Source organism: Mesoplodon densirostris, chromosome 10 (assembly GCF_025265405.1).
Source record: "Mesoplodon densirostris isolate mMesDen1 chromosome 10, mMesDen1 primary haplotype, whole genome shotgun sequence".
Classification (NCBI taxonomy): Eukaryota; Metazoa; Chordata; class Mammalia; order Artiodactyla; family Ziphiidae; genus Mesoplodon; species Mesoplodon densirostris.
This window is the reverse complement of record NC_082670.1, coordinates 91,359,222-91,372,963: the sequence shown is the minus strand read 5'-3', so window position 1 is coordinate 91,372,963 and position 13,742 is coordinate 91,359,222.

Sequence of the window (13,742 nt, the reverse complement as noted above, 5' to 3'; positions counted from 1 at the left end):
ATCTCTTTGACCAGTCCTTATAAAAAAAAGAAAACAGACCCACACCACCCCTGAGGTTACCACCATTATTTTTGTCTGCACCTTTTATATGCTTTTCTGTGTCTTTCTATACATATATGTGGAGACACTGAAAATATGTAGATTGCTGTGTCTATTATTTATCTATTTATGCAACCAATTACCGCAAACTTAGCAGTTAAAACAACAAGCGTTATTATCTCCCAGTTTCTGGGTCAGGAAGACGGGGAGAAGCTTAGCTGGGTATTTCTGGCTCAGAGTGTCTCATTAAGTGGCAGTCAAGCTTGTTGGCAGTCAGGTTGGGTTTATCTGAGGGCCAGACTTGGACAGAAGACCGACATTCAAGCCCACTCACGTGGTTGTTGGCAGGTGCCGTTCCTCTGCTACCATATGGCTTCCTCACGGGGCTGCCTCATGACATGGGAGCTGGATTCCCCCAGGGCGAGAAATCCGAGAGAGAATGAAGCAAGCACCCAAGATGGAAGCCCAGTCTTTTGTAACCTAATCTCAGAAATGATATCTCATCAGTTCCCCCATATTCTATTCATTAAGCAAGTCTATAAATCCAAGGGGAAGAGGTTCTTTTTGAGGGGGAGACATTGTCAGGAGGTGGAGGTCACTGGGGGCCATTTTTGAGGCTGCCCACCACTGTACGCTTCCTTAAAATGTATCACGTTGTACCTGGCTTTATATATGTTAGTACATATATCTCAACTCTGTTTAAAGATAGCAGAGTTCATGGCGTAGATCAGTGTTTTTCAACCCTGAATTTTTTTTTTTTTTTTTTTTTTTTGCTGTACGCGGGCCTCTCACTGCTGTGGCCTCTCCCGTTGCGGAGCACAGGCTCCGGACACACAGGCTCCACGGCCATGGCTCGCGGGCCCAGCCGCTCCGCGGCACGTGGGATCCTCCGGGATCGGGGCACGAACCCGTGTCCCCTGCATCGGCAGGCGGACTCTCAACCACTGCGCCACCATGGAAGCCCTGAATTTTTTTTTTAAACAATACTGATGCACATATTACAGACTCCATACCTGGCTATAAAGATTCTATTGTTTCTCGGTTGAGAATCACCATAAATCTTCTTAAAAGCTTGCCAGATGTTTCTAGGGTACAGTCAAGGTTGAGAACTAGTGGTATAGATATACTACAGCTCATTTATCTTTTCTATTTTTATTTTTTTTACCCATATTGATGGCCATCCATTTTTTTTTCTCGTTCTCTGCTACTGCAAGGAAGGCCCATTTTTCTTCCTCTTGAAGACAGTGTGGATCAAATCATTCATCCCACACATGTGTACTGAGCACCTCTTATGAGCCCAGTGCTGTTCTAGACAGATCCCTGCCCTCAGGGAGCTCGTATTCTTATAGGAAGAGACATTCAATGCACAATAAATTGAATGCATAAATTAACCATAAACCATGTTAGAAGGTGATAATCAAAATGGAAGAAAGATAAAGCAGATCATGATGAGAGAGTCTGAGGGTGTGAGAGCTGGTGAGGGGGCAAGATATAGCACCGGACAGAGGCCTCTGGGGACTTCTCGCTAAGAAGGCACTTTTGGTTGAATTCTGCTACCCTCACACCCCAGAGAGATATGTGGAAATCCTAGTCACCAGTACCTCAGACTTTGACCTTCACAGAGGTCATCTAGTTAAAATGAAATCATTAGGGTGAGGTTTAATCCAATATGACTGGTGTCCTTATAAAAAGGAGAAATTTGGGCACAGAGACATCACACAGAAGGAAGATTAGATGAAGAAAGACACAGGGAGAAGATGGCCATCTACAAGCCAAGGGATGGCCGAGGCTACCAGAACCTAAGAGACAGATCTGGAACAGATACCTCCCTAACATCTTCAGAGGGAGCCTGGCTCTACCAACACCTTGATTTCAGACTTCTGGCCTCCAGAGCTGTGACACAATACATTTGTATTGTTCTAAGCCACCCCGTTTGTTGTACTTTGTTATGGCCACCTTAAGAAACTGAGGCAAAAGGTGAGAGCTGAGCTAAGCCTCGAGTAGAATCACGTAGATTCACCTGCCCTTAGAATTTATGGGACCCGAGGCAAGAGTTCAGATGGAGGCCTACATACCACATATCCAAATACCTCAAAGTTATAAATGAAGCTTATAATCTATTAACTAAGCAAGGTTTTATCTTTCTACCTTAAAATTTACTTTCATCTTGACCAAAAGACTTTCCAGGCTACTCAGAATTCTACAGCTGTAGAAGAGGCTCAGGTACATGCAAGCAGAAGAGGCCCAGGCCCATGGCTCTGTCTGTTTCTCTTCCTACCACAGCTTACCACAAACAGGTGCCCTTTGTGGCCTAGAGGCTCACACGGCAGCCAGGGTGGATCTGGGGAAGAGGCCTGCACAGGCCCTGGATGTGGGCTTGGAGTCATCCAGCGGCGACCCCAGAGTCCAAGCTACCCAGAGCATGATCTCCAGGGGTTCATGCCTCCAAGTGGGCACCATTCCTTACACTGCAGGATCCTCACTCCATGGCAGAGCTCCCCCGCGTGGTGCAGAAACCAGTGCCACGACAAATGAAAGGAACTGAGAGTAAACACTGAGAAATTTGCATAGCAGTTTGACTTGCTGTGACAGGCAAGTGTTTACAGGCACTGAAATTTGAATTTCATATCTCACATTTTCACATATCACAGATATTCTTTTTTTTTTTTTTAAGTTTTGTTCCCCAACGATTAAAAAAATGTAAAAACCGGGCTTCCCTGGTGGCGCAGTGGTTGAGGGTCCGCCTGCCGATGCAGGGGACACGGGTTCGTGCCCTGGTCCGGGAGGATCCCACATGCCGCGGAGCGGCTGGGCCCATGAGCCACGGCCGCTGGGCCTGCGCATCCGGAGCCTGTGCTCCGCAACAGGAGAGGCCACAACAGTGAGAGGCCCGCGTACCGCAAAAAAAAAAAAAAAAAAAAAAAAGTGAAAACCATTCTTACCTTGTGGTCCGTAGCGAAACAGAGGCCAGCTGGATTACCCACCTCTGGTGCAGGAGATAGAGGGGAGGGTTGCTGGAGAAATGTCCTCGAATAGGGGAGAGGAAATGGAACCCAGTGTGCCTATGGAGGGACTGGTTTATACTGGAGCATGGACTGTTTATCTGTGATAGCAGGAAAAGGAAGCGGAAAAAAATAGGACTTTGGTGACTGAAATATTTTGGTTCGAATCCTCTTTTGAACTTTTAAAGCTGTTTCCTTTCAGAAAAGCACATATATTCTCCAAGCTGAAATCCTTTCTGTAAAAGAGGTGCATAATATTTATCCTGTAGACTGGGAGACTGAGAAAATATACACTCAATATGTTCATTTTTCTTCTCACTCTTAGCTTCAGTGATGCAATGATCCGATTCAGTGATTAAATATTTTTTGTTGCTTCTAAATTTTTGAAAGAGAAATGCCTCTTTTACAACAGTGGATTTTACTCTTGCTTTGGACCTTACTCTCCCCTCTCCCCATGCACAAACACACAATAATCCTAAGGACCCTCTTCTAGGGAAAATGCATGTATGTTTGTTCCCCAAGCCATTTCAGGCAACTCACCAACGCCCTCAAAGCCAAGGTTGAGTTCAAACCCCAAGTTAAGGAATGCTGACTTACAAGCTAACCAAGGTTCTGGAAGTCATATTTTTCTTTCAACATTGCCCTTGAGTTTTTTGGGAAGAAAAGAGCTACATGCATGCAAAATGATTATTGTAATCACACATACTGTTACACAGATTCCAAACAGCACACCATGGAGTTCTATTCAGAAGACTAGAGAAAAGGGCAGAGAAGCTCCAAGGAGTAAGGGAGAGGGTGGGTGTCACTCAACTCCATGCCTTTCAAAGCCATTCTACTGGGGATCCACTCCCATTTCTAGTCCTCTCTGTGACCCAGCTACACTATCTTCCAGTGAAAAAGAGGAGTAGATAATGCTTTGTGGAAATCCATCAGTTCTTTGATTACATATACCCTTTGGGGGTTACACCATGAGTAGAAACTTCTAGTAACAAATTGTATCTTTTCTACAACCAAGAAAGCTTCCTTTCCACTGGCCCAGCAATATCAGTATGTAGCACCCAAAATGTGATTCTCCTAAATCTCCTGCACAGCACTTATAAAACATGCAAATAAATATTAAGACATAAGTCAGAAGAGAAAATATGAGGTGTTTCCTCAAACAGACACTGAAAGTGAAGGGCAAGTCATATTCTAAAAAATCTTAATTTTCTTTCAAGTATTTACATTAGCAGGGAAGACACTTTGTCAATTCTAATCCTTTCATAAACTGTAAGTTGGAAAATTTCTTAATGGAATGTCACCACAGGAGGCCAGCTCAGGTCTTGGCTGGAAGACTTTCCTGGAATATTTTATTTCTCTTGGAATTTACAGTACTGTCTGGTTGAATCTAACATGACATTCTAACAATTGGAGCATTGTATTAGGTACAGTGAAGCAGAAAATTCACCCTGTTCTGCTTCCCATTCCTCCCTCCTTTGCCCTTGTGAAAATTTCCCACTGTTTTATCCCACTGAAGCAAAGTGTTTGGGAGAAGACCAATGTCACATCTAATTCAGTCAATAGTCCCATAAAAGGTAGGTCTTTAATACCTAGAATAAATCTTCCATTCATTCAACAAATAGTTTCTTTCAGCAGTAGCTCCAGGGTTTAAAATCTGCATTGTTGACTTATCACAGTTTAGCTTCAAATAACACTATACCACTTCTCATACAGTGTAAAAGTGTCACAACATTATATGTCTGTTTCCCCCTCCTAACCTTTGTGCTATTGTCATACATTCTGCGTACACATATGTTATAACATCCATGATATTTTGTTCTTTTTGCTGGTCAGTTATGTTTTAAAGAAGTTAGAAATGAAGGCCAAAGGTTTATTTAATGGTATTTATCATTTAAAATGTTCTTGATTTCTTCGTGTAGATTTAGATTTTCATTTGTTATTTTTCTTCTCTTAAAGAACTTCTGTTAATATGTCTTGTGAAGTTCTGCTGGTGATGAATTTTGTTAGCTCTGTTAGTCTGATAATGAGTTTGTTTCTCCAGTTTTGAAGGATATTTTCACTGGACATAGAATTCTAGTCAGATTGTTTTCTTTCAGTGCTTTAAAGATGCCATTCCAATATTTTGGCCCACATTGGGTTTGTTTGTTTGTTTGTTTTTTGACAAGTCAGCCATAATTTGTATGACTGTTTTTCCGTATATAAATTGTCTTTTTTCTTTGACTGCTTCTAAAATTTTATTTTCGTCATTGTTTTACAGCAAATTTCTCATGATACGCCTTAGTATTTCTTTTTGTTTATCCCACCTGAGATTCGTTGAGCTTCTTGAATCTATGAGTTTATATCTTTCATCTAATTTGTAAAGATTTTGCCTTACATTTCTTAAAATACTTTTTCTGCCCATCTGTCACTATCTTCTCCTTCAGGAACCAAGAAATAAATGTTAGACTTGGTATCATCCTACAGGTCATTAAAGCTCTGTTCAGTTACTTTTTCAGCTTCTTTCTCCATATGCTTCAGCTTTATTAGTTTCTTTGAGTTTCCTGATATTTTCTTCCATAGTGTCTCATCTGTTAATGCCATCCAGTGAATTTTTCATGTTGAATACTGTATTTTTCAGTTTTTAGATATTATTTTAGTTCTTTTTTATAGTTTCTATTTCTGTATTAAGATTCATTACCTAGGGCCTCCCTGGTGGCGCAGTGGTTGAGAGTCCGCCTGCCGATGCAGGGGATACGGGTTTGTGCCCCGGTCTGGGAGGATCCCATATGCCGCGGAGCAGCTGGGCCCGTGAGCCATGGCCGCTGAGCCTGCGCATCCGGAGCCTGTGCTCCGCAACGGGAGAGGCCACAACAGTGAGAGACCCGCGTACGGAAAAAAAAAAAAAAAAAAAAAAAAAGATTCATTACCTATTCCCTCATAATTTTTATATTTTCCTTTAATATCCTTGACTGCATTTATAATCGTGGTTTTTAAAAGTCTTGTCTCCTGATTCTATCACCTCTATCTTTTCTAGCCTATTTCAATTATTGACTGATTTTTCTTCCTTCACATTTTCCTGCTTCTTCATGTGTCTAATAATATTTTATCATGTGCTAGACATGGTGGATGATACAGTGTCGAATGTCTGGATTTTGTGACCTTCCTTTAAATAACGTTGCATTTTGTCTGGAAGGCAGTTAACTTCCTTATGGATCAGCTTGATACTTTGACTCTTGGGGTGTTTTTTGTTTGTTTTTTTTGTTTTTTTTGTTTTTTTGAGGTATGCGGGCCTCTCACTGTTGTGGCCTCTCCTGTTGCAGAGCACAGGCTCCGGACGTGCAGGCTCAGCGGCCATTGCTCACAGGCCCAGCCGCTCTGCGGCACGTGGGATCTTCCCAGACCGGGGCACGAACCCATGTACCCTGCATCGGCAGGCGGACTCTCAACCACTGCACCACCAGGGAAGCCCCTGACTCTTGTTTTTAATATTTGTTAGGGAAGGTCTAGTATATTCTTAATTCTGAATGATAGTAACCCTTCCCCTGATGCATGGTCTTTCTTGTGTGTCAACTGAGTGCCCAGAATTTTCAAAGTGATTTCTCCACTTACACTTAAAAAACTATCTCTCAGTTCTGTTCAAGCTCCAGAATCTCAATTCAACTCATAGGTACGCAGTATTTGTTCTTTGCCTTCTCTCAAGGATGCTTGTCCTGCAGACAGGCCACTTGGTATTCATCCAAAGATTCTAGGAGATCCTTGTGCAGATTTCTGAAGCTCCTTTGTATTATTTCCATCTCTCTACAGCTCTTCCCTGTCAGTTCTGGCCATGTTATCAGCACTAACTCCAATCTGCTTGGTGAAATTGACATTCTCTGCTTCAGTTTTCCCTGCCTGCACCATGATCTGGAAAGAGTTTCAAAGCAAAAAACCTGGGCAAGTGAAAGGGATCACGTCATGCATTTGAAAGACAGGTTATAATGTAAGCAAGTCCCCAACCAAGTTGTGCCATACACATTAGACATATTATTTAAATATTTATTAACAAGCAGGCCTGAAAGTGTCGATACAAAAAATTTTTGCAAGCTGGATGAGTCGAGAGTCTCTGCCCTTTTAACCTCACCTTTCTTGGAAGGTTCACATGAAGCAGGTGTGATGCTAATCTAGAGACAACATCAAGAGACCAAGCCTCTGGTATCATCCTAAGTGTACACACTGCAGGGCTCACTGGACTTTATACTCTATTCACCTAAGGACAGACGACTGTCTCTCCAGACCCTGGCCTAGCCACGTATCTTGAATACCACTGATTTACTTAATGAGAACCCATTTATTGTATCTAATACGTTAATTTAACACCCCTAATTTTACCAATGAAAATCCATTTCTCATGTTCTTTTTATTAATTATCAAAGACTCTTCCACTTAAGGATTGTCAGTGCCTGGAATTGGGCCTTTGTGACTTAAAGCAAGCTGAGTGCCCCTGGTGTATAAATTCCTCATTTTGGCAGCAGTCTTCCCTAGCACGTGGCTTAAGCCAACACAGAGTATTGCACTGTCTGCTAAAGTGTGGACACGTCCCATAATCCTGTCCATAACAAAGAGCTGTCGTGAGAAAAAACGAAAATCTGTGCCCTCTAGGGTCAGATGCTTTTGGACTGAAGGGAAACGTAAGAATCTGGGAAATCTTCTCTCACAGGGATAATCTGGTTTCAAAGGCTGTTTTTCCCTTCAAAATCTGATTTTTCATATTAGAGACCAGCATTACTGCAGTGCTTCTCTGTCTGTTCTAAGCGGACTAGCACAGAGGTCTCAGGGCTGCATTCCAGGGGAATAAGGCCTCCATGTTCTCTGGGTCAGAGCCTGTTTACAAGGCCAGCCCAGATTCAAGAGGTGGGGAAGTCAATTTGATAGGAAGAGCTTCAGAGACCTTTTGGACATGTTTCAGCTACCACAAGATAAGTGCTGTGAAGACCAGGAGCAGGGTTTTATGCAAGTGTCGGACGGACCAGCAGAATCTCATTTGACTGAAGGCTGAGCTCTACCTGCCCGCCCCCCGCCCCCCGCCCCCCGCAAACTGATATCTAAGGTGAGATCTCAAGAGTGAAGAGGCATTAACTAGGAGGAGGATGGAGTTTAGACAGCCGGACCATTGTGTATAAAGACCTGTGGCAGGTGATACATTCCATCAGTGTGAAGAATGCAAGAAAACCTTCGTTTGCAAGGGGATGAGTCTGGAAATCTCATGGAATTGTGAAAGGATAATTCTTTGTCAATAAGTGTGGTGAAAAGAGCACTGAACCCAACCTTCAGGCAACCAGGAGTCCCTTCCAAGTCAGGAACTCAGTGGCTGCATTCTCTAATGGGAAAATGGTAGACTCAAAGGGCCACAGAATCATCTAGTGCTACGTTTCCAAAAAGTTTTCTGAACACTGTCAGTGAAGTGGTCCTTTGGTCTAAAATGTTTGGGAAACACCCAAGTAAATGAGTTGATTCCTGGACTTCTTGGAGACTTTAATAAGCTCATAGGTATTAGGACCAATGTGTGCGGATACATGTTTAACAACAAGCTCTCTGAGGAAAAAATACAGCCCTAATTTTGAGCATTTGCCAGTTTCTGGAGTATAAATACTCCTGATCTGACTGATGTGAGGCAGAGAGGCAGAGAGGATGGGGGTTTGCCCAGGACTTCATGGCTACAACACCCTTTTCATGGGATATCTAAAGGATGAATACTTTGTAGACACATGTTAGGAAATTCTGGTTTGGTTATTTTCTAAGTAGGGAAACTGAGAAGCTAAGTGTCTTGCCCAAGAACTCAGATCCAAACACAAATTAAGCTCTTCTGAGCCTCAGTTCTGTAGCAAAAAGTTTAATGTTCCTCCTTCTTTAAAAACTGTTCTAGATTCAAAACTGCCGTTTTCTCACCATGTACTGTGGCAGGTCCTCTGTTAAACAATTAATAAGCGTCATCACATCTGACGCTTCCAGCACCCTGTGAGATATGTAATTTTATTATCCCCATTTTACAGATGAAAAAACTGGTGTGCAGAGATGTTAGGTAACTCTACCAAATGAAGCAAAGACATGGTTTGCTGCGAGATACCTTGCTCCCATTTAGAGACCTTGGTGCCATACTGCTCTATACCATGGTCAGGTACAATAGAGCAAGAATAGGCTTGTAATCTTCCTTTTTTTTTTTTTTTTTTTTTTTTTTGCGGTATGCGGGCCTCTCACTGTTGTGGCCTCCCCCGTTGCGGAGCACAGGCTCCGGACGCGCAGGCTCCGGACGCGCAGGCTCAGCGGCCATGGCTCACGGGCCCAGCCGCTCCGCGGCATATGGGATCCTCCCAGACCGGGGCACGAACCCGTATCCCCTGCATCGGCAGGCGGACTCTCAACCACTTGCGCCACCAGGGAGGCCCTGTAATCTTCCTTTTTAACAAGAAAAGTGTCAATCAGCCCTTCCTTGTTCTGATCCTTAAGCCAAAACATCTCCATGGACCAGCTTCAGGTAGCATGCAAGCCAGCCCCCCAATCACCCCACTGGCATTTACTGATGGGTGATGTTATAAACTCAATGTATGTGTTCCCACAAAATTAATACACTGAAGCCCTAACGCCCAATGTGATAGTATTTGGGGATAAGACTTTGGGAAGTAATTAGGTATAGATGATGTCATGAGGGTGGGGCTATCATGATGGGATTAGTGCCCTTCTCAGAAAAGACAGCAGAAAGCTCACTCGCTCTGTGCACACATGAAGAGGAGGTCACGTAAGCACATGGCAAGATGATGGCTGAGTACAAGTCAAGAGAAGAAGCCTCGGAATGAAACGTCCCTTGCCAGGACCTTGATCTTGGACATCACAGCCTCCGGAAGTATAAGAAATAAATTTCCATTGCTTCAGCCACCCAATCTATGGTATTCTGTTATAGCAGCCTGGGCAGACAAATGCAGGTCAGATGTTGAGTCTGAGGGCTGGAGGAGGGAGAAAATCAGTTCAGTGGTCATAGGATTCATGACCCCACTTCCCAGGACTCCCCTTGGTAGGGGTAGTAATAATAGCTTTCTACTTAAAACCTTTCACATCCATAATGCCATCTGCTCCTTAAAGGACTCTGTGTGAATGTTTCCTGTTTCAGAGAGGTCTGACTTTGTCCAAGGTCAGTGAGCACTGAATCGTCTTCTGTCCCTGTGTCCTTCCCAGTATATCAAGCTGCTTTATGCTAAACTATAGGGTACAGATTAGGTGTGGTTCTCCCTGAAAGCAAATGGGAATGACGTTTGAGAGGCCTGTTCAAGACTTCAGGAAATGTGGTGTGCATACCTTCAAATGCAAGTTTGAGTAGAAGGAATAACATTCAGTAATATGGCACACTTGCAGGAGCTGAGAATTAAGGCCAACCTGGCAATTCATACAGTTCACCATTGTAGAGCGCTTCCTGAATGTTGGTCACTATTGAAGAGTTTTACATGTATTAACTCACTTAATCCTCACAATAATAACCCTAAGACATGGCTACTATTTTTTGGTTTTTGGTCTTTTGTTTTGTGAATTAATTAATTAATTAATTTTATTTTTGGCTGCATTGAGTCTTCGTTGCTGTGTGCGGGCTTTCTGTAGTTGTGGTGAACGGGGGCTACTCTTCGTTGTGGTGCACGGGCTTCTCACTGTGGTGGCTTCTCTTGTTGGGAAGCACGGGCTCTAGGCCTGCGGGCTTCAGTAGCTGTGGCATGCAGTCTCAGTAGTTGTGGCTCGCGGGCTCTAGAGCGCAGGCTCAGTAGTTGTGGCGCACAGGCTTAGTTGCTCCGCAGCACGTGGGATCTTCCCAGACCAGGGCTCGAACCCGTGTCCTCTGCGTTGGCAGGCAGATTCTTAACCACTGTGCCACCAGGGAAGTCCAAGACATAGCTACTATTGATATTATTATTATCATGTCATTTTATACCGTAGGAGATAAAGGTATAGAGAAAGAAAGCACAGCTCTGACTTGAGATGTCTCTAGATATTTTGTGTGTGTGTTTATATACAAGGTACAGGAGAGGAGTGAGGGATTCCAGATCACAATGTGTCATAGTCTCTTTCCCAGTTTCCCTTAGGATCAGGACCACAGTACCCCTTTGCTGTACATTTACACCAGCCACCTGATTTCTACTTGAAACCCCCTCCATTCATCACTCTTTCAACTCAAGGTGTTGAAACATTTTGTTAAAATGCAACTCTTACCCAGGAGGGGGAAACACATTAAACCACCCTTTTCCATTTTAACTTTTTTGTGAATTCATCTTCTTGATTGGTTGTTGAGTCTTTGAAAAAGCCCACCCAGGGTGCAGAACTAAAGGATTTCTGTTGCTGTTGCTGTTGCTGTTGTTTGGGGGAATGGGAAGCGCCAGGCATGAGGCTCTGTCCTGAGGAAGCATGACCGTAACGAATACCATTCACTGAGTGTGAACCCCATGTCAGGCACTGTACTGTGGTTGCTAAAGTTCACAAGAGCCGTACTCTTCAAGCTGTACTCTGTCGTTATCTCCCATTTTACAGATGGGAAAACTGAGGCTTGGGGAGGTTAACTGGAGGCATAAACTCGAAAATGCCGAGGAGAGCCCAGACACAGCATGACAGCTCAGAGCACTCTGGCAAGCTGGAAAACACCAGGAAAGGCCTGACCATTTAGTGTGTGTGTGAGTGTGAGGCAGGAGAGGCGGAAGGGAGTTACTGTGAGACGAGGACGTTCAAAGAAGCACAAGCATTTCCTGCCATATCAGTAAACAAAGGATGTCACAGTCATCGGCAATTGCAGCCACCACCAGTGGTGAGCTGGTGAGCCCTGAGGAAACTGAGGAAGGAAAGAATACCTGCCATCTAGCAGCCATCAGACTTCAGCCACTCCATCTGCTGAGCTCTGAAGAAACTCAGGATGTGAAAACACAGGATACAGGCCCCAGACAGCTGAGGTGAATGTCAAAGGAATGATTTCAGTGAGCCCAGACTCTTGCATCTTCCCATGTATAGAAAAGCCCTAAATTCCTTAACTTGAGATTTCTAGTTTTCTTTAATTAACAGTCTTTTTTTTTTTTTTTTTTTTTTTTGCGGTACACGGGCCTCTCACTGTTGTGGCCTCTCCCGTTGCGGAGCACAGGCTCCGGACGCGCAGGCTCAGCGGCCATGGCTCACGGGCCCAGCCGCTCCGCGGCATGTGGGATCTTCCCGGACCGGGGCACGAACCCGTGTCCCCTGCATCGGCAGGCGGACTCTCAACCACTGCGCCACCAGGGAAGCCCTGACATAGTCTTTTGACGTTCAGATGACCTGCCCTTTGTTGCACAACTCCTATATATCCTAGCTTCCCCCTCCCCTCCTTGGAGCAGTTCTCTCCGGGTTTCTTGAGATGTTGCCTCCCAGGCTTGAAGTCCTAAAAACTCCTGCCAAATAAAACATAACTCTGAACTTTTAGGTTGTAAATATTTTTTTAGTCGACTCGGAGATCGACAGGAAGGGGAGGAGCTCTGGCCGCCCTTTCCCTCTGGCCCTGAGTCCGCACTCTGTCCCGCGAGGGGCCTGGCAGAGCTGACAGGCATCCACCCGTCTCCCAGTTAGCTGTGCAGCTGCCCTAGAGACCCCCCGGCCTCAGTGGAGTCCCCACAGTTCACTGGGATCGGTGTCCCCAGGAGGCCAGAGCCGGTCTCTGACCCCGCTTCCCACAGTGCTACTGGTCTGGCCTGTGTCTCTTGCAGTGTCATTATGTCACCTTCCTCCCGAGCATGCAGACAGGTGGAAGGCTGGCAGCAGACCGGCTGGGGAGGAAGCAGGCTTGCATCCTGGCTCCTTGCCCTCTAAGGGGGGCTTTCTCTCCAGCCTTCCCTGGGGTGGCCCCTGAACAAGACAAGAGCCCTCTCTTGATCACCTTCCTTCTCAGAGCAAAGGAAGGATTGAGGTTCTGCGTCTGACGGCTCAGTGACGCTGAGCAAGTTGCTCAGAGCCCTTGTGCGAAACGGGGATGATGAGTGTACTTGCCTGGGCAGGTGGCTGGGAGGGGTAAGTGAGTTAATCCACAGAAGGTGCTGAGTCCAGGGCCTGGCATATAGTAAATGCCCATCGATGTTCTCTGCCCTGCCAGGGGTGTTATTGTCTATAGAGGAGGAGGAATACCAGTCACAGTGATCTCGGGCTACACGTAGTATTTTAACCACTTTGCTTTTCTACACACACACACACACACACACACTCTCTCTCTCTCTCTCACTCTCTCTCTCTCTCTCTCTCCAGGTCAGTGGGTGCACAGGCAGAGCCAGCAGGTAGGAGCTCTGTTCAGCTCTGGGCTGTGCTCAGCTCTCTGGGGCAGCCCTGGGCAAGTTCCTCCTCCTCTCTGGGCGCTGGGGAGGACTTGGAATGTATGTGGAAATCGCTACCGCGAACTGTCAGGGGTCACCCCCTGGAGGCCAAATCCAGGTAGCAGACAAGTTCTTGGGGCAGCTCTGTGCTTTGAAGAGCAGGCGGTGGTGTTATGTCAAAGTCAGGATAGCTGGCTTGTCCCAGCCGTTGGGGTGAGTGCGCCGCTGATCTCTGGAAGCCAGGAAGGGCTTTGGAGGGTGTGTACTACCGCCCGGCCTGGGAGGCTTTTGACTTTGCAAACCTCTGAGCCCATGAATTCTCAAGTCTCTTCCAGCTCTAAAATGCAGCAGCTGACACCTCAGGTTTGTCTCGCAGGGCTAGAAGGATTGT